We start from the raw sequence: 22,494 nt of genomic DNA, 5'->3' as shown, positions 1-22,494 counted from the left end.
TTGCTATTATTACAATTACAAATGTCAATGTTCAAATGTGTCTGAAGTTCTTTTTTCACTAAGATATATTTATCTCAGGTAAGTTAACAGAAACAAATTAAAAAGGAAGAAAAATGTAAATCGAAGATAAAATTTACCTTGAAGTAAATCGAAGATAAAATTTACCTTGAAGTAAATCGAAGATAAAATTTACCTTGAAGTAAATCGAAGATAAAATTTACCTTGAAGTAAATCGAAGATAAAATTTACCTTGAAGTAAATCGAAGATAAAATTTACCAGTGCTCAGAAGATGCTGTCTACAATGCACTAAACAGAGTAGGTCTGTGGGTCATATTGTGTCATAGGGTCACGATGGGTCGTGGGTCAGTGTCATAGGGTCACAGTGGGTGACGGGTCGCAGTGGGCCACGTCCTGTTGGTCCCACTGACCCACTGGAATCTTGACTCACGACCCACATCATCTCTGGTAAAAAATAACATACGTCGTAATCGGTGATGATATTTTGATAAGTAATTTATTAATTTTTATTAGTGTATGTATGTTTACGATATCCTACCATATATGAGTAAACTTAGAAGATTTGCAGCTTATCAGTTACTATATGGTAAGGATGTGCAAAAACTTAATAAGTAGACCTACAATGAATGCAATTTAATTCCGTAATTTTCACTGTGTTAATTTTCCCCTCTATCAGGTAGTCGAAAAAATACAGAATCTTTTGAACCCACAGCTTAGGCACTAGTATAACACAGCTTAGGGTATATGAGTCGCAGCGGGTCAAGCATAACGCTATTTGACAGCTGACGAAACTAGTAGATATATAAAAAATTGTTGGAATTCTTATAATGAGAAGCAAGGTACTGCGCCGTCAAGGTGACAACTTTCTGCAAAATTGTGCTGCATTTTTCAATTTTATTTCGATGTTTAAGTTGCTTCTAGCAGTGGGCAACAAATCGCAGTAGAAGTAGATAATATTTTGGCAAAAGTGGAGCATGACATCACTAACAACCTAATCATCTATTAGTAAACAGTATTAAACAGTTTGGAGAAAGCTAGCTCTAAAAGACTATCATCGTTTGAGTGCCACATAAACTTACTAAAACACAATTACTCGATCGAATTTCTATTTACAAATCTAGCTATTTCTGAAGCGGTTGATCACGAGTGCGATTCAATAATGTGCGAAAAAGATCGTGGTCGAAACGAGAAGTTACACCCGTACTGACGCCCACGAATGTTATGCTGTGCGTTTAGTGGGATTGGAAGGCATTGTGCATCATGAACTGCTGCTACCGGGCAGAATGATAGACTCGGACCTGTAATGTCGACAATTAGGGCGAGTGCATCTAGCAATTAAAAAACGGCCAGGGCTTTGTAACAGAAAGGGTGTCGTACACTAAACTGATAACGCCAAACCGCATACATTTTTAACGGACCCGTTAGAAAGTGAATCTGGCTAAGAGGTATAAGGCATCAAGCATATAATCCAGACTTGGCACTGTCATATTTCCATTTGTTTCGGTCTTTGCAGAACTCTCTAAATGGCGTTTAGATAGTTTCAAGAGAGGTGTATGAAAGCTCGTGTCTTTTTTTTTTTTTTTTTTTTTAACCAGAAACCACAGAAATTCTATAGCGACAGGATTATAATGTTGCTGATAAAATGGCCAGTCAAACAAAATGGTGAAAATGTTGTTTCATAATGTTATTTTCAAATCACAATACATGTATTCTCAATTTTACCCTCCAAGGCTCAATACTTTTAGCCAATATATATTCATTTTATATTGAAATTCTAGGGAAATTTCGTAAATATTTCCATTATCTTTAGAGTCTCTACTGACAGGCACATCCTGTTGAAATCCAAGGGAACTATCCTGGATATTTCCAGTTTCCTTAAAGCTTATACTGCGACAGACACATCTCATTGAAATAAAAGAGGAGATCCCTGAAAATTTCCACTATCTTTAGAAGTTCCTACTGCAAGAGAGTTCAAGTACAGGTATTGAGGACTGTGAAATGTCTAAAAGATATCCAGCGGACACTTTGTACAGTCCGCAGCAAAACACCTGCAACATAAGTATGTAAATTTATTGTGAAACGACGAAGTCTTTTGCTCCAAAATAAGTATGCAGGGGAGGGTGCCGAGGTTTCTCTTGGCGTGATTCGTGCCACTTGGACGTTATGTTGACTTCCTGCGCTGTTAGGCGTAATTTCACAATAAACTTACATGCTCATGTTGCAGGATGTTTGCTGCGGACTGTACCATGTGTGAAGATTCTCCATTCTAGACTAGCCCACTTATTCTTTAGTTCTCTGTTATTCTTTTAAAAAAATAGATTGGGACTAAGGTATTATTTAGTTTTATCATGGTGAAACTATCTGGAATATCTCTTCGTTTATCTACTTTCAGCATACATCTGTTTAAATTATAATAATTTTTACTAAAAGAGCTGTTCATTGAACTACATAATTTAAGGTTTCCAGTATGATGTTCTTTCCAGGGTGCGAAATCCTGGGTATGAGGGAAATTCCCCTCAGTATTGTTTTAATAAAATTTCCTCTAATAATGAGTTACTGGAAGTGAATGAAGTTACGCTATTGTCAGAAGTTTGCAAATTTATAACAATCTTTCTTAGGTTTAACATGAATTTTGTATGTAAATAACGGATGAACTAGTGATATCGGATGACATAGAAAACAACCAGAGCGAGTTATGATCTGCCAACTCTGTCCCAAATTCAACATGCTTTAATAATAATTATGGGTATTCAAATATGTTGAACCATTTCGATACTCCTGTCCTATACCCTCCTTCACTTCGACTTCGATTTCGCACCCTGTTTTTTTTTTTCCTTCTTTTCTTTCCTAACTAATACTGAATAGCTTTTTCTTTCATCGAAGTACAGTCGATTTATTTTCTGTCTGTTCGGAGGTGGTTGATACACAGTGGCTTCCCTTATCACTTAGGGGATAGAAAGGTCAAATTTCCTCCCTGTCATTTCTCCTGAATGTTATCAAAATATTTAACATTGACAGTGACCGCAACATCCACGTAACCGAACTGCATGTATACAGTTTATCGTTTTCCAGATAGAATGCCTTTGGCTTTCAGTATATCCCGTACTTTGTGAGTGCATTACAGCTTCCTGCAAGAGATCTGCCTATCTTCATTACCTAACATTTTAATATTGATATCGTAAGTAACTATATTATATTATTATTTATTTGCTTTAGAAAATATCAGTTTTTCCCTTTATGTCGTGATTTAAAGTAAACTAGCTGAACTTCAGTGGCGGTTTTGCGCGTACGCCGGGTAGGTACGGGCCTACCCAAAATTTTTGCAAAATATATAAACGCTGAAAGATAAGTAAAGAGTAAATACGTATGTTTCCACTATTTATATTAATGGTAGATAATTATTTAACAAATAATATCAACCACTACTGTAAAAGTAATTTCCCACTGTCAATTAGATGTGTATATGTATCCATAAGAGAGGGAGTGGACCTACCCAAAATTAAAATCCAAAAGCCGCCTTTGCTGAACCTGCGCTCTCTACGCAGCCCATCATTCACATATGAGCTTTAATCTCCTTGTCATTCCTCACAACACCTGTACATGTCCATTTCCAGACACAAGTGAAGGACGTCTTAATAAAAATCGGCAAGGGGTACCATAAAGGGAAGATGCTTTTTCGATTATTTTTCCAATACTGCGCACCGTTTGCAAATTTGAAACTACTTCCGGTTGAAAAAAATCTTAAGTTTTACGTCCCACGGTAATGCCGGTTAGGCTAAAGGAGACGATGATTATGAGAAATGGATGAATTTGTGTAATGAAGAAAGTGGGAGGAAACAGGAGAACCCCGAGAAAACCCACGGGCACGGTGTTTGTCCACTACAAAGTCCACACGGAGCGACCTGGGATCGAATACTTCCGGTTGGATGCTCTATCGAATGGAGGGCTCAAAATTAAAAATATCGCAAATAACAGATAGACAAACACAGAGAGAGTTCAGTAACGATTTTTTAAAGTTCGTTGAAAATATTCATTAGTCTAATATTTAAAATTTTGTGAAAATTAAGATCTGTATGTCTTAGGTAAATATTATCCATAGAGAATCCTAGTTAAAGAAACTTTTTTGTTAGCTAACAAGAAATTAAAGAGTCAGACCAATTCCGATGACCTTGCTTGGGCATGTTTGTCTTTTTTAAACACAGTCAGCTTTAGGCAACAAGCTTAGTGAGAAGCCGCTGTATTAAAGCGCCCATAAGGGATAAAGCATGTGAATTTTTATTACCCATTTCTTATGAATTCTACCGAACTGGCCAGAACTCATGGAAATACGAAATTAATTATTGGTGAACAAATTATTTATACTTAAGAATTATTTCTCAATGCATTAGAATAAAATATTATTTTACTATTTATATTAAGTTTACTATTTCATAATAGAATAAATAAATACAAGCTTGAAGCATGTACTCACATATTGTAGAAATATATAATTTGACATTGGTTTCTAGATGTAGACAATAACTTACCTAAAAATAGAGGAAAGTAATTACAAAATTAGACAACAATAATAATCGGATTTTACTATATTATATTAAATAACTTGCTAGATAGGATATTTGTTTTTATAAGTGTATGATAATCAATGCAATAATATTGGATCGATGCATAAGTTCGTGCGGTTTTTATACAGTATTTTATCTATACATTAAAATGCTAGGTTTATGTGTGTCCCCAATCCTTTCGACAATGAGATCTCGAAAAATCACCAGTGCTAGAAACGTGCCGTTTTCACTGGTCGATTCCAAATTTTATGTAGATAGTCAAGTTCTAATTGAATACTTAAAAATCATGGCCGTTATTTCTTTATTACATGTTTTAGGGGCACACTGGAAGTGTGGAAATTTTTGAAAAACTATCATACCCTATGAGTTATACATTCCAACACCACATAGTTGTATACAGGGGTTGCATGTCTCTCATGCGTTTGTTTCAGAGCCAAATGACAATTAGGGATGCGCACGAGACGAGTCAAGACAGGATTTTCCTGACAAAATTCGAGTCGAGACACGGCTCTTCCAATAGTAAAATATACATTTTTCGAGTCGAGACATTCTTTTACAGCACATTTTTGAGACGAGACAGCCACAGATCTTGTCTCGTGCGCATCCCTAATGGCAATGAAAAACGAGGTATAACCATTTCTCCACTCTAAAATGAATCTCTATCGTTTGGAGTATTTTGACCAATTAACACCATATATCTTTGATATAATTAATTGTGTAAGTAATGTATTTGCTTATTACATACTGCGTGCAAGAATAAAGAAAACATTGATCATACATGAATTAGAAATCCCAACAGGAAGTAGGTTCAAATCTTGAAAGTGGTGCGAGATATTGAAAACAAAATTAAAAATCTCCCCTTTATGGTACCCCTTGCCGATTTTTATCAAGACGTCCTTAACTGGTGTCTGTAAACGGACTTGTACAGGTGGTAAGAGGAATGACAGTGAGATTCATGCTCATATGTGAATGATGCGCTGTGAAGAGAGCACAGGGCCAGCAAGTAGTTTCCTTAAAATGTTTAAGGTAATAACTAAAGTAATAAGCTTTATGTTCATTCTGCGTAATTCTACACGCACTATTTTCACTGTGTTATATTTCACTTAAGAAATAATATATTGAAGTTAGACGTAACAATCGTTGTGGTTCACATTGTACACCCTTGGATCATCAGTATATATTATTTTAAGTTCACTATATCCATCTTATAACAGAACCACAAATTGGGAATAGCTACACAAAATTGCAAGAAAAATATATTTGGCATAATCACTTTGGTCATCTTTATACGGAATTCGGGACGAGTGGTAGTTTTCAAAAGAAAATATCTGTTACCTGAGCTACACAAGAAACTGAGATGGTGCACAAATAAGCACATTTGAAATAACAATTGTCGTGGTTGGCATTGTACGCACTTGAACAAGTGGGATACGCACTTTTTTCAAGAGACCATATCTCAGTTATCTAATGTGACAAAACTCTACAGAATGAGTGATGTTTTGTGTAACAATTGCCTTCATTGGCATTGTACGCGCTCGGAAATAAGATATGAGAAATGAAAGTGAAATAAAATCTTTAAGTTTTACGTTCCACGTTTATGCCAACTATACTGAAGGAGAATGAAAATCTACAAAGAAATGAAAGTGTGTCCCAGGATAAGTAAGAACATCTACAGAAAAAGTTTGTCCCAGGATAGGGAAGGGTATGTACGTACAAGAATTTTAGGAATGGTCAGGAAAAAATCCATCAAAAGATTGCGATGTTAGCCAAGAATTTTAGGAATGACCTAAAAAATGCATCATAAAAGCTTGAGATCTTGGCCAATAATTACTTTAGGATTAGGGTCATCAAAATTTTTGAACGGCCCCTAAATCGAGTTTTTGTATTTTCTACGGCATAAGCACATAATACTGAGTAAAGTAATAGTTTGAGTTTGGCTGCACGTAGTTCTCCAGATATAAGGCATACAATAAAATTTTTGATTGAAACATATTCATCTTTTGATGCATTTTTGGATCACGAGCCCCAAAATTTTTGAATGGCACCTAAATAAAGTTTTCGTATTTTTTACGGAATAAGCATAGGGATAGTTTGGGTTTGGATACACTATGTGATTTTCCAGACATAATTCCTACAAGAGAAGTTTTGCCTGAATCTTTTGATCCAAAAAGTTCGATTTCAGGAGATTTAAGGAGCCCTATCTCGGGAACCGTAAGTCATAGGAAGACAATGTTGTTATTGATCAACACAAATATTTATTTAATACCAGTACCGGTTATTGATTAAATAAATATTGCGTCATTAGTTATTAATAAATTTAGTATACAATTTCATATAAACTTCAAAAAAAAAAAATAGTTTTAAGTTTGTTGTGACAAGGATCTTCGAGCATTGTTACCTGGTTTATTTTCTAAAACTGATCTCCCCAGATTAATAAATATTAACCAAAGGCGATGAGCAATACCTGAAACAGAGCATAGAAATCTTTGAAGTTTACGTCCCACAGTTATGCCGGTTAGGCTAAAAGAGACGGTGATGATGAGAAATGAATGAAATGCTTGAATAAAGAAAGTGGGAGGAAACGGGAAAACCCCGAGAAAACTCACGAGCACGGTGTTTGTCCACTACAAAGTCCACACGGGAAACAGAGCATGGATGGATGGATGCATTAGAGTTTAATGTGCATTTCATTGGTGAGGCTATATGAGACGTGGATTGAAGTTTAACATGGAATCTGAACTATAGGAGCTCCCACTGGGAATCGAACCCAGCTTGTCCGCACCGCAGACACGCATGCTAACCGTATAGCCACAAGGGAGCTCTCTGAAACTTATGAATGTACATTTATTCTTGAAACATTCAATAAAGACCATGAGCAGGGATGTAATGAAATATATATTTGTGTATACAGCGTAGTGATGTCAACGGCTCGTTTCGAACCCTGAACCAACAGCTCGATTCGGCTGGATTACAATGAGTAATTGGCTCGGCTCGGTTCAAGCAAGACATCGGCTCGAACCGGCTCGGTTTGGTGAGCTGTTGGCTCGGCTTACTTCTCGGTGGTGACTGAGCCGTGAACCGAGCCGCTCGAGCCGTTGACAACGCTAATGCAGGTGTATCCATCTAATACTGTAATAGCTCAGCGTACATTCACTTTAACTCAGTGATGTAATGCGAGTATAAGGCTGGGTTTTAGTTAAATTTGTGAAAATGTTCGAGTGCATATTTAGCAAAAAGTCTAGCAAAGTATTCCTGGTTATGAGTTCTTTCATTATTTAAACTTTTCTTGTGTTCAACTTCTGCTCTTCGGATGGACGCCAAACCTGAGGAGTCGAGACATATCCCTTGAAATTTACTTCCTCAGTCGTATGTGTATTAAAATCTTCATTTAAATCTTGAAATGAGATTACATTTCTCGCTTACCGTCCTACGATTATGCACCGAGGTTAAGGGAGACGGTGATGCTAATGAATGAAATGTTGGAGTGAAGAGAGCAGCAAAATCGGCAGAACCCCGAGGAAGTTCAAACACGCTCTGTTTGGTTACGACAAACGAGGTACTTGGCACGAGGAGAGATCGAATCAGAAATCACACACACTAGAGGTTAGCACTCTGCTACTGAACCACAACTGTCCTACGTCATTGAGTTATTTTAGATGATATCCGACAAACGTGAATAGGTCCAAAACAAAAGTAACACATAAATCGGGGCCACTGGCGCTTGGTGCTCTTGTGTAACACGACTAATGTAAAATGATTCTCTGGTACCTTGTCCTGAATTAATGTCAGTTTTGATTATAATTCCAAGGCAATAATGTCAAACACATTAAGATTAATATAAGAAAATAATCATAAAACAACAAAAACTACATTTCTACCGTTCGCGGTGTAATTACAAATGAGTCTCTTCCCCACCTCGTGAGTGACCAGCAGTGGCGTATTTAGGATTTTTCCGGGGGCTAGGTACAACACGATGAAGCAGGGAGGGCAATTCTCCACCTGAATTTGAGAATTATCTATATTTAAATTGACTGTCTATTAATATACAAAAACAAAAACAAAAACAAAAAAACGTGAAACTCATATGTTGGTGGAGGATTACCCCCCAGGCAAATCTGATATGACGCTCCTACAAACATACGTTGAATATTTACAATCTCATTCCAACTTAACTGATTTCATTTTGGAAATATTCAGTCTTGTCGGAGTACGTTTTTATCTGAGGGAAAGTGTTGAGACAACTTGAAGTTGAAATATACTGATTGCAGTTTTAATGGCAAAAATTGCAGACTGGTGAATCTTATGTGATATGATATACACAAAAATTTAGCGGTGAATCCAACCTTTTATTTTATTCATAGAAGAAAAATGAAACATCCTCTTGGCCTGCCTATTTTCCCAGGCAACTTATTCCCCCCTCTTTATTTTCTTTAATTCAAATATTTACTTTCCTTTATGAATAAAAACGATATAAATATTATTTTGCTATAATAGCTAAAGTCCCATTATGTTGATAGCCGTGAAAGTTGGTGTGGAATACCAGTTTCACTTATCAGTTCCTCTTACGTTAGTTTTGGTGTTACTGACGACGGCCGATTTGAATCACAACTAACAACGGTCGAAAGTATAATAGGAGAAACGAAAGAAAGTAACAACTAAGAAAAAGAAATAGAAGAGTAGAATGGACGAAAGAAAGAAAAAAGAACGCAGTTCTTACATGGAATGAAATTTGAAAAAAAAATATTTTTTCTGAACAAAGAGCATAAGAAAATGGAAAGTCAATGTAATTCTTAGAAATGGTAAGAAGGATTATTGTTTTACTTGAACGCGAAAAACTAACAAATTTATTTTGGGGGTACGTGAGCCCGATAGTCCGCTAAATACGCCACTGGTCACCAGTAACGTCCATTGCGTGCTTTTTACGACCTATTCAAATACAACACTTTGGAACTCATTCTGTTATGATTTGTGCCAACTCCTCGCAAAATTTGTGTCTGAGTTTGCGATAATAACTTTTAATTCATTTATTCATGTTTTGTGTTCTTTTGCCCCCCACAAATCGTGCGAAGACTTACTGGAATGAGGCCTCTTGTGCTGGTTGCACTCCACCTTTTGACTTACGAAGTAGTCGCTAGGTGTCGCTACAGTTGAGCACTACAATCGTGATGAATATACAATTAGTGGTAGGTGTTAGGATTATATTCTCATGCAGAACGACATCTAACATATTGTGAAGATATATATATATAACAAATATTTCTAAATGATTTTATCTTATACAGTATCGTGTGTCGTTAGTAAAGTTCTGCTGTCTTTTTTCATTGTGTCCTCTTATAAAAGACGTATCCAATGTTTTCAAGTATCGACTTGGAGCATCTTCAACGTCTGGTCGAAATCTAGGAATTTGAAATTGAATTTTTGAATGGGTACATACTTGTACCCCAAATTGCATAAAATAAATCAGTGTTTGAACATACTTTGGATATAGTTTAGAAACTACTTTTGATAATATTTTTGACAATCTTATGTCCAAACGGTTTGTGAGGTGTATCAAAATGTACATTTGTCCGATGCGTACATATGGGGACAGAAATGACATTAACATATAGTTAGGACATTTTACACATTATTGACATCGTTCGCACAACTCCAAATGACAATTATTTGCTCATTTTAGAAACTTTTAAACACCTGGTCACAAGGCATAATCTCCAAAGCTTTTGTTTTGAAGATGACTAATAATTTCAAAAGTTAATATTGACGTTACACAATTAAACATGAAAAATTGATAATGCCAAAAAAGAAAAGCTAGAGTTGGGATCAAATCGAGGACACCACGCACACCACCAAACACGTGCTTTACCACTGACCCTCCGGAAATCGCGGGGAAAAAAGTGAAGTCAGAGGTAGATAATTAACCCATTCATTGCAATACTTCACTGTTAACGTTGGTAGGAACCAAGATACGAGGAGGTATCGTAAAGTTTTAATTATCATAGTAAAAGATCAGGATACAGGGATTATTGTGATTTGTAGTTGTTAACCCCTCTCTATGTAGTCACCATCCACATTTACACATTGTTCCCAGCGTTTCTTCGCTTTACGAATACCGTCGTTGTAGAAGTCTGGACACTGTGCTATAAACCACTCTTCCACCTCGTGAATGACGTCATCTGTATTGTCAAAATGGCTACAACGCAACTGATTCTTCATTTGGGGGAACAACAAATATTCAATGGGTTTGGAGGTCAGGAGAATAAGACGGATGCTGCAATATCTGAAAGCCACAAGCCCTTGGTTCGTCGACAGCAACTTGAGATGAATGAGCTAGTGCCTCTAAAATGTGTCAGCAAACGAGGAACTCAGGGCGCAGATACCTTAGACATGTGAAGTTCGTCTTGGATAATTTTCCACACATTACCGTAGGGTGTCCACAGAGAGGGGCTATGACGCAAAGTGCGTCATTGAAATATTTGGGGGGTTAAAAATCTATATTAATATGTTTGAGGGGGTGTAAAAATTAATGGAAAAGAAGATTTTTTTTTATGGAAGAACACCTACGGATAGACAATTGGGGGGGGGGGGGTGCGTCATGGACATAAGGGGGGTGGGCACCACTGCATTACCGTAAATGAAACCAATCTCACTCATAATCGTTCGGATGGTTACACGTCTGTCTTTGAAGATTAAACACTCCACTTTCTTCACAGTGGACCCATCGTCAGTCAGGGATGGTGTTCCAGGTCTTGTGTCGTCTGTAAGGGACATATGACCAGCTTGGAATTTCCTTTTTCTACTTTAGAATGGTGTGATATAAGATGGACAGACATTGTCATACACAGCCTTCATCTCGTCACTAATTTTTGTGGCATTATTACCTTCAAATTCAGGAACTTTACATCACACAGAGCCTCAATGTTATCCATCTTGCACTTTGATCACTTTTGGTACACCCTGTAAAAATAACAATCATTAGGAGCTAATTTCCTTCACATCATGCACATAAGAACCAAACTAACACTGACAACATTTCATCATCATAAGTTAATTACTTCTTGGTGATAATTAAAACTTTATGACATCCCTCGTATTTAGAGCTGGACATTACTATTTTCTTTTTAAATTTCATTATTTATTTAATTTTTTTTTTAAGTTTCATGATTACTTCTATAAAAGGAGTGGGAATAGAGTAAAATAATGTGTATCATGCAGGGGTGCACCCAGATATTTTTGTTGGAAGGAGTCCAAATTTGGGAGGGAGAATACTACGAGAGACTACGTCGATTTATTATTAAGCCGGTGATAATCTAAACTAGAAAAGATAAGTAATTTTCAACGAACTTCTAACGTTCTTTACTCAATTCTCTATGTCTGTCTATCTATCTGTCTGTCTGTCCGTCCGTCTGTCTGTTATTTGCGATTTTTCTTCAATTTTGAGTCCTCCATTCAGTAGAGCATCAACAACTATCTGAGAAAGTTATGGAATTTTTCGCGTCACTCTTACAGTTTCCGACATACTGGCCAAAAAATGGCCGATTTCCAGAGATTTAAGGAGCCATATTTCGGGAATCGTAAGTCCTAGGGAGATATTTTGGGACTTTTTGCAAGAAACAGAAGAAGGTGCTGATAAAAAGATTTACTTTTACGTGTAGGAACAACCACAATTATCCTTCCCGTTCCATCTCGTCATTCTTTTTAAGTTCGTTCTGGCAATGCTCTTGGAGCATTCTCAACTGCCACCCATACTCGTAGAAAAAAAGTATGTGACTTGATTGTTTTTGTAAGAAAAAAGAGACTACAGATGAATTGTAAGATCAAAATCTTTACACTACATCAATGATTTCTCTGCTATATAAGTATAGTTTTGTTAAAGTATACAAATTTATGTTGAATTACGAAATTTCGGTGGTCCGGACCCGCTGGATTCGCGTGTTCGTGCGCCCCCTGGTGTCATGTTCTTATAATCGGTAGTCGAATGAAGAGATTCAAATATTCGACAAATCACTAGAGCATATCAGAAGCAAAGACCGGTATATGCACTCCCAAAGGGCAAAATTAATCACTGTTTCAGCTATATTCAGGCTATCTATATTTGAAAATGCCAGGCGTGTAAGCTTTTAGAAACATCTTAAAAACCTTGGGGGGAGGTATGGAAAATTGACCTATTAACCTTTTTCTTCTACTACATGGTAGTGAAACAGATACTTTCTCCGAAATCCGGTGTTGCCAAGAAATTCTAGCTAGCTGACAATTCTCGACCAGAGGAGTGCGTATTTCTCTAAAAAAGTAGCGTAGAAACTCCGAATGGTTTGTGTTGTTTTGTTATTTGACACTGAGTGGAAAAGTCTTCCTTCGGAGAGGAACAAAATTCGAACTGGACGGCAGCTCTCGGCGAAAATATTGGGTGAGCAAAAGCTGATCTTCTCCGTCACATGAATAAGGAATGGAATGTCTTAAATGTTGTGGCGAAGAAAAAAGTAGTCTGGAAACTCCGAGTGCTTGATGTTGCTTTGTTATTTGACACTTTCAACCTGCTTTCAACAGAATATTTCTTTTTCCATTGAGAAGGAATTATCTATATATGCAGGCAAGTTGGTCAGTGTTTGTTTATTTCTCCCTTCTCTAAATACAAAGAAAGAACCTACATGTGTAAGCCATTAATCACAGTGTAATTGGGACCAAAGCTATGGCAACGTCGTTGAACATAAGTTACAATGTCACTAGTAAGAGGATATGATTGTTCGGACAGTTCCGATTACCACCAACTAAGGTTTTTAAGACTTCCAATTCTATAGGTTTTTGATCAAGAAAGCTTTAAATGTTTGTAGACGTTTATATGTTTGTGGCCAACACGTTTGACAATGATATCTCGGAAACCAAAAACTGTAGAAAGATGCCCTTTTCACTGATCGATTGCAAATTTTATGTAGATGGTCCAGTTTTAATTGAATATTTTAAAAATGGTCGTTATCTCTTTATTACATATTTTAGGGGCACACTGGAAGTGTGGAAATTTTTGAAAAACTATCATACCCTATGAGTTATACATTCCAACACCACATAGTTGTATACAGGGGTTGCATGTCTCTCATGCGTTTGTTTCAGAGCCAAATGACAATTAGGGATGCGCACGAGACGAGTCGAGATAGGATTATCCTGACAAAATTCGAGTCGAGACACGGCTCTTCCAATAGTAAAATATACATTTTTCGAGTCGAGACATTACTTTTACAGCACATTTTTGAGACGAGACATCCACAGATCTTGTCTCGTGCGCATCCCTAATGGCAATGAAAAACGAGGTATAACCATTTCTCCACTCTAAAATGAATCTTTATCGTTTGGAGTATTTTGCCCAATTAACACCATATATCTTTGATATAATTGTGTAAGTAATGTATTTGCTTATTACATACTGCGTGCAAGAATAAAGAAAACATTGATCATACATGAATTAGAAATCCCAACAGGAAGTAGGTTCAAATCTTAAAAGTGGTGCGAGATATTGAAAACAAAATTAAAAATCTCCCCTTTATGGTACCCCTTGCCGATTTTTATCAAGACATCCTTAACTGGTGTCTGTAAACGGACTTGTACAGGTAGTAAGAGGAATGACAGAAAGATTCATGCTCGTATGTGAATGATGCGCTGTGAAGAGAGCACAGGGTCAGCTAGTAGTTTCCTTAAAATGTTTAAGGTAATAACTAAAGTAATAACCTTTATGTTCATTCTGTGTAATTCTACACGCACTATTTTCACTGTGTTATATTTCACTTAAAAAAAATATATTGAAGTTAGACGTAACAATCGTTGTGGTTCGCATTGTACACCCTTGGATCACCAGCCTATAAGCCTATTATTTTAAGTTTACAATATCCATCTTATAACAGAACCACAAATTGGGAATAGCTACACAAAATTACAAGAAAAATATACTTGGCATAACAATCACTTTGGTCATTTTTATAGAGAATTCGGGACGTGTAGTAGTTTTCAAAAGAAAATATCCCTGTTATCTGAGCTACACAAGAAACGGAGATGGTGCACAAATATGCACATTTGAAACAACAGTTGTCGTGGTTGGCATTGTCCGCACTTGGACAAGTGGGATACGCACTATTTTCAAGAGATCATATCTCAGTTATCTGATGTGCACAAAATTCGTGACACGGTGCACAAAACTCTACAGAATGAGTGATGTTTGGTGTAACAATTGCCTTCATTGGCATTGTACGCCCTCGGAAATAAAATATGAAAAATGAAAGTGAAATAAAATCTAAGTTTTACGTTCCACGTTTATGCCAACTAGACTGAAGGAGAATGAAAATCTACAAAGAAATAAAAAGTGTGTCCCAGGATAAGGAAGGGTATGGTACGCACAAACAAGAATTTTAGGAATGGTCAGAACAATGAATCGAAAGATTGCGATCTTAGGCAAGAGTTTTAGGAATGATCCCCCCCAAAAAAAATCAAAAGTTTGCGATGTTGGCCAATAATTAGTTTATGGACTAGGGGCCACAAAACTTTTGAACGGCTCCTAAGTCAAGTTTATGTATTTTCTACGGAATAAGCATATCATACTGAGTAAAGTGATAGTTTGGGTTTGGCTACACTATATGTAGCTCTCCAGACATAACTCCTACAAGGGAGTTTTGCCTGAATCTTTTGATCCAAAAAGTTCAATTTCAGGAGATTTTAAGGATATATCTCGGGAACCGTAAGTCATACGGAAATGATATTTGTGCTGAACAATACCAATATTGATTTAATAATTATTGAGCCATTAGTTATTGATTCAATAATTATTGCATCATTAGTTATTATATTAGTTATTAATAAATTTAGTATACAATTTCATATAAACTTCGAAAAAAAATCGTTTATTTTTGTTGTGACAATGGTCTTCGAGCATTGTCACCTGGTTTATTTTCTAAAACTGTTCTCCCCAGATTAATAAATGTTAACCAAAGGCGATGAGCAATACCTGAAACAGAAATGGAAATCTTTAAGTTTTACGTCCCATGGTTATGCCGGTTAGGCTAAAGGAGACGGTAATGATGAGAAATGAATGAATTGCTCGAATAAAGAAAGTGGGAGGAAACGGGAAAACCCAGAGAAAACTCACGAGCACGGTGTTTGTCCACTACAAAGTCCACACGGGAAACAGCATGGATGGATGGATGGATGCATTAGAGTTTAATGTGCATTTCATTGGTGAGGCTATATGAGTCGTGGATTGAAGTTTAACATGGAATCTGAACTATAGGAACTCCCACCGGGAATCGAACCCGGCTTGTCCGCACCGCAGACACGCACGCTAACCGTATAGCCACAACGGAGCTCTCTGAAACTTATGAATGTACATTTATTCTTGAAACATTCAGTAAAGACCATGACCAGAGATGTAATGAAATATATATTTGTGCATACAGCGCAGTGATGTGAACGGCTCGCCTCGAACCCTGAACCAACAGCTCGATTCGGCTGGATTACAATGAGTAATTGGCTCGGCTCGGTTCAAGCAAGCCATCGGCTCGAACCGGCCGGTTTGGTGAGCTGTTGGCTCGGCTTACCTCTCGGTGGTGACTGAGCCGTGAACCGAGCCACTCGAGCCGTTGAAAACGCTAATGCAGGTGTATCCATCTAATACTGTAATAGCTCAGCGTACATTCACTTTAACTCAGTGATGTAATGCGGGTATAAGGCTGGGTTTTAATTAAATTTGTGAAAATGTTCGAGTGCATATTTAACAAAAAGTCTAGCAAAGTATTCCTGGTTATGAGTTCTCTCATTATTTAAACTTTTCTTGTTCAACTTCTGCTCTTCGGATGGACGCCAAACCTGAGGAGTCGAGACATATCCCTTGAAATTTACTTCCTCATTCGTATGTGTATTAAAATCTTCATTTAAATCTTGAAATGAGATTACATTTCTCGCTTACCGTCCTACGATTATGCACCGAGGTTAAGGGAGAAGGTGATGCTAATGAATGAAATGTTGGAGTGAAGAGAGCAGCAAAATCGGCAGGAAATTCAAACACGCTCTGTTTGGTTACGACAAACGAGGTACTTGGCACGAGGAGAGATCGAATCAGGGATCACACACACACTAGAGGTTAGCACTCTGCTACTGAACCACAACTGTCCTACGTCATTGAGTTATTTTAGATGATATCCGACAAACGTGAATAGGTCCAAAACAAAAGTTACACATAAATCGGGGCCACTGGCGCTTGGTGCTCTTGTGCAACAGGACTAATGTAAAATAATTCTCTGGTACCTTGTCCTCAATTAATGTCAGTTTTGATTATAATTCCAATAATCTCAAACACATCAAGATTAATATAAGAAAATAATCATAAAACAACAAAAACTACATTTCTACCGTTCACGGTGTAATTACAAATGAGTCTCTTCCCCACTTCGTGAGTGACCAGCAGTGGCGTATTTAGGATTTTTCCGGGGGCTAGGTACAACACGATGAAGCAGGGAGGGCAATTGTCCACCTGAATTTGAGAATTATCTATATTTAAATTGATTGTCTATTAATATACAAAAACAAGAACAAAAAAACGTGAAACTCGTATGTCGGTGGAGGATTACCCCTCACGCAAATCTGATATGACGCTCCTACAAACATACGTTGAATATTTACAATCTCATTTCAACTTAACTGATTTCATTTTATAAATATTCAGTCTTGTCGGAGTACGTTTTTATCTGAAGGAAAGTGTTGAGACAACTTAAAGTTGAAATATACTGATTGCAGTTTTAATGGCAAAAATTGCAGACTGGTGAATCTTATGTGATATGATATACACAAAAATTTAGCAGTGAATCCAACCTTTTATTTTATTCATAGAAGAAAAATGAAACATCCTCTTGGCCTGCCTATTTTCCCAGGCAACTTATTCCCCCCTCTTTATCTTCTTTAACTCAAATATTTACTTTCCTTTATGAATAAAAACGATATAAATATTATTTTGCTATAATAGCTAAAGTCCCATTATGTTGATAGCCGTGAAAGTTGGTGTGGAATACCAGTTTCACTTATCAGTTCCTCTTACGTTAGTTTTGGTGTTACTGACGACGGCCGATTTGAATCACAACTAACAACGGTCGAAAGTATAATAGGAGAAACGAAAGAAAGAAAAAAGAACGCAGTTCTTACATGGAGTGAAGTTTGACAAATAAAGTATTATTTCTGAACAAAGAGCATAAGAAAATGGAAAGTCAATGTAATTCTTAGAAATGGTAAGAAAGATTATTGTTTTACTTGAACGCGAAAAACTAACAAATTTATTTTGGAGGTACGTGACCCCGATAGTCCGCTAAATACGCCACTGGTCACCAGTAACGTCCATTGCGTGCTTTTTACGACCTATTCAAATACAACACTATGGAACTCATTCTGTTATAATTTGTGCCAACTCCTCGCAAAATTTGTGTCTGAGTTTGCGATAATAACTTTTAATTCATTTATTCATGTTTTGTGTTCTTTTGCCCCCCACAAATCGTGCGAAGACTTACTGGAATGAGGCCTCTTGTGCTGGTTGCACTCCACCTTTTGACTTACGAAGTAGTCGCTAGGTGTCGCTACAGTTGAGCACTACAATCGTGATGAATATACAATTAGTGGTAGGTGTTAGGATTATATTCTCATGCAGAACGACATCTAACATATTGTGAAGATATATATATATAACAAATATTTCTAAATGATTTTATCTTATACAGTATCGTGTGTCGTTAGTAAAGTTCTGCTGTCTTTTTTCATTGTGTCCTCTTATAAAAGACGTATCCAATGTTTTCAAGTATCGACTTGGAGCACCCACATATTCTTCAACGTCTGGTCGAAATCTAGGAATTTGAAATTGAATTTTTGAATGGGTACATACTTGTACCCCAAATTGCATAAAATAAATCAGTGTTTGAACATACTTTGGATATAGTTTAGAAACTACTTTTGATAATATTTTTGACAATCTTATGTCCAAACGGTTTGTGAAGTGTATCAAAATGTACATTTGTCCAATGCGTACATATGGGGACAGAAATGACATTTACATATAGTTAGGACATTTTACACATTATTGACATCGTTCGCACAACTCCAAATGACAATTATTTGCTCATTTTAGAAACTTTTAAACACCTGGTCACAAGGCATAATCTCCAAAGCTTTTGTTTTGAAGATGATTAATAATTTCAAAAGTTAATATTGACGTTACGCAATTAAACATGAAAAATTGATAATGCCAAAAAAGAAAAGCTAGAGTTGGGATCAAATCGAGGACACCACGCACACCACCAAACACGTGCTTTACCACTGACCCTCCGGAAATCGTGGGGAAAAAAGTGAAGTCAGAGGTAGATAATTAACCCATTCATTGCAATACTTCACTGTTAACGTTGGTAGGAACCAAGATACGAGGAGGTATCGTAAAGTTTTAATTATCATAGTAAAAGATCAGGATACAGGGATTATTGTGATTTGTAGTTGTTAACCCCTCTTTATGTAGTCACCATCCAGATTTACACATTGTTCCCAGCGTTTCTTCACTTTACGAATACCGTCATTGTAGAAGTCTGGACATTGTGCTATAAACCACTTTTCCACCTCGTGAATGACGTCATCTGTATTGTCAAAATGGCTACAACGCAACTGATTCTTCATTTGGGGAAACAACAAATAATCAATGGGTTTGGAGGTCAGGAGAATAAGACGGATGCTGCAATATCTGAAAGCCACAAGCCCTTGGTTCGTCGACAGCAACTTGAGATGAATGAGCTAGTGCTTCTAAAATGTGTCAGCAAACGAGGAACTCAGGGCGCAGATACCTTAGACATGTGAAGTTCGTCTTGGATAATTTTCCATACATTACCGCAGGGGTGTCCACAGAGGGGGGCTATGACGCAAAGTGCGTCATTGAAATATTTGGGGGGTTAAAAATCTATATTAATATGTTTGAGGGGGTGTAAAAATTAATGGAAAAGAAGATTTTTTTATGGAAGAACACCTACGGATAGACAATTGGGGGGGGTGCATCATGGACATAAGGGGGGTGGGCACCACTGCATTACCGTAAATGAAACCAATCTCACTCATAATCGTTCGGATGGTTACACGTCTGTCTTTGAAGATTAAACACTCCACTTTCTTCACAGTGGACCCATCGTCAGTCAGGGATGGTATTCCAGGTCTTGTGTCGTCTGTAAAGGACATATGACCAGCTTGGAATTTCCTTTTTCTACTTTAGAATGGTGTCATATAAGATGGACAGACATTGTCATACACAGCCTTCATCACGTCATTAATTTTTCGGGCATTATTACCTTCAAATTCAGGAACTTTATATCACACTGAGAGCCTCAATGTTACCCAGCTTGCACTTTGGTCACTTTTGGTACACCTACACCCTGTAAAAATAACAATCATTAGAAGCTAATTTCTTTCACATCATGCACATAAGAACCAAACGTAAAACTGACAACATTTCATCATCATAACTACTTCTTGGTGATAATTAAAACTTTATGACACCCCTGGTATTTAGATCGGGACTACTATTTTCTTTCTAAATTTCATTATTTATTTAATGTATTTTTTAAAATTTCATTACTTCTTCTATAAAAGTAGTGGCACTGACTAAAGGTGTGAGAATAGAGTAAAATAATGTGTATCATGCAGGGGCGAACCCAGATATTTTTGTTGGAATGAGTCCAAATTTGGGAGGGAGAATACTACGAGAGACTACGTCGATTTATTATTAAGCCGGTGATACTCTAAACTAAAAAAGATAAGTAATTTTCAACGAACTTCTAACGTTCTTTACTCAATTCTCTATGTCTGTCTATCTGTCTGTCTGTCTGTCTGTCCGTCCGTCTGTCTGTTATTTGCAATTTTTCTTCAATTTTGAGTCCTCCATTCGGTAGAGCATCAACAACTATTTGAGAAAGTGATGGAATTTTTCGCGTCACTCTTACAGTTTCCGACATACTGGCCAAAAAATGGCCGATTTCCAGAGATTTAAGGAGTCATATCTCAGGAATCGTAAGTCCTAGGGAGATATTTTGGGACTTTTTTTTGCGAGAAACAGAAGAAGGTGCGGATAAAAAGATTCACTTTTTCGTGTAGGAACAACCACAATTATCCTTCCCGTTCCATCTCGCCATTCTTTTTAAGTTCGTTCTGTCAATGCTCTTGGAGCATTCAAAACTGGTTAAGTACTCATAGAAAAAAAAAGTATGCGACTTGATTGTTTTTGTAAGAAAAGAGACTACAGATGATTTGTAAGATCAAAATCTTTACACTACATCAATGATTTCTCTGCTATATAAGTATAGTTTTGTTAAAGTATACAAATTTATGTTGAATTACGAAATTTCGGTGGTCCGGACCCGCTGGATTCGCGTGTTCGTGCGTCCCCTGGTGTCATGTTCTTATAATCGATAGTCGAAGGAAGAGATTCAAACATTCGACAAATCACTAGAGTAAGCAGAGACCGGTATATGCACTCCTAAAGGACAAAATTAATCACTGTTTCAGCTATATTCAGGTTATCTATATTTGAAAATGGCAGGCTTGTACTTTTTTGATCAAGAAAACTTTAAATGTTTGTAGGCGTTTATATGTTTGTGCCCAACTCGTTTGACAATGATATTTAACAAATCACAAGCTCTAAAAAGATGCCATTTTCACTGATCGATTGCAAATTTTATGTAGAAGGTCCAGTTTTAATTGAATATTTTTTAAAATGGTCGTTATTTCTTTATTGCATTTTTAGAGTTACACTTGAAGTGTTGAAATTTTAAAAAGGATCGTATCCTACGAGTTATACATTCAACACTATACATTTGTATACGGGGTTAGTATCTCTCCGAAGTTTGTTTCATGTCCAAACTATAATGGAAAACGAAGGATAGCCATTTCTCAAGTCTAAGATGAATATTTATTGTTTTGGGGGCCGCGGTGGCTCAGTGGTAGAGCGTTCACCTCTGGTGCATGGGGTCCCGGGTTCAAATCCTGCTCCCGCCAAGTGAAGTTTATGATGGACAAACACCGTGTGCGTGGGTTTCCTCGGGGTTCCCCCATTTCCTCCCACTTTCTTCATTCCTCATCATTACAGTCTTCTTTAGCCTAACCGGCATAATTGTGGGACGTTAAACTCAAAAATTTCATTTCAATTTTCTTTATTGTTTGGAGTGTTTTCCCCAATGAACACCATATATAACTGCCATTATAATTAATTGTATATGTAATGTATTTGCTTATTACATACTGCATGCAAGAAGAAAGAAAACACTGATCATGCATGAATTAAAAACTCCAACCAGAAATAGGCTCAAATCTTGCAAACGATGCGGGATATTGAAAAAAAAATGGAAAAATTATCCCCTTTATGGTACTCCTTTACGGATTTTTATCATGACGTCTTTCACTTGTGTCTGTAAAGGGACATGTACAGATGTTATGAGGAATGACAAGGAGATTCAAGCTAATAAGTGAATGATGTGCTGTGTAGAGAGCGCTTATTTTTATTCTGCTGTTCTGTTAATTCAAATACAAATACAACATACACAACATTAACATATTCTACGAGTGTAACAATACATTTAATACATTTTACTGTCATTCACATTGGCTCTCAACCACTTAGTGATGTATTCACCTCCACTATCTATGACCTTCTGCAGCGTTCAGGTAGCAGTTCAATGTCTCGCCTGTAGAGCTGTTTTGGTTCTGTCTGGAAGAAATCTGTTAGCCATTGGTCAAGAGTAGGGATGGTCGGGTTTGAACGGATCCGGTTCTAGGAGATCCGGTTCCGGAACAGATTTTTTGCATTCAGGTCTGGAACCGGTTTTCGGATCCAGGTGTGGAACCGGTTCCCAAGATTCGGTTCTGGAACCGGGT

The 22,494-nt window shown here is 37.0% G+C and overlaps 1 long non-coding RNA gene across 3 annotated transcripts in view; it reads right to left on the bottom strand.

Moving 5' to 3' along the window:
- The window catches only part of LOC145674475 (uncharacterized), a 266,501-nt gene that overhangs the window by 234,505 nt on the left and 9,502 nt on the right, over positions 1 to 22,494 (bottom strand). Inside the window, exons 2-3 of one of the 3 annotated variants that reach the window (XR_014128951.1) lie at positions 19,917 to 20,000; positions 11,460 to 11,535 (exon numbers count right to left, since the gene is read on the bottom strand). The exons of 1 other annotated variant lie outside the window; for it this stretch is intronic. This is a non-coding gene — a long non-coding RNA (uncharacterized LOC145674475). The remainder of the gene's footprint in view (positions 1 to 11,459; positions 11,536 to 19,916; positions 20,001 to 22,494) is intronic. One more of the 3 variants, XR_014128950.1, reaches the window with a different exon arrangement.

This window comes from Thermobia domestica, chromosome 17 (assembly GCF_964235325.1).
Source record: "Thermobia domestica chromosome 17, izTheDome1.hap1.1, whole genome shotgun sequence".
Taxonomy (NCBI): domain Eukaryota; kingdom Metazoa; phylum Arthropoda; class Insecta; order Zygentoma; family Lepismatidae; genus Thermobia; species Thermobia domestica.
The sequence above is the reverse complement of the archived record's forward strand: the minus strand, read 5'-3'. Positions and strand labels throughout refer to the sequence as shown.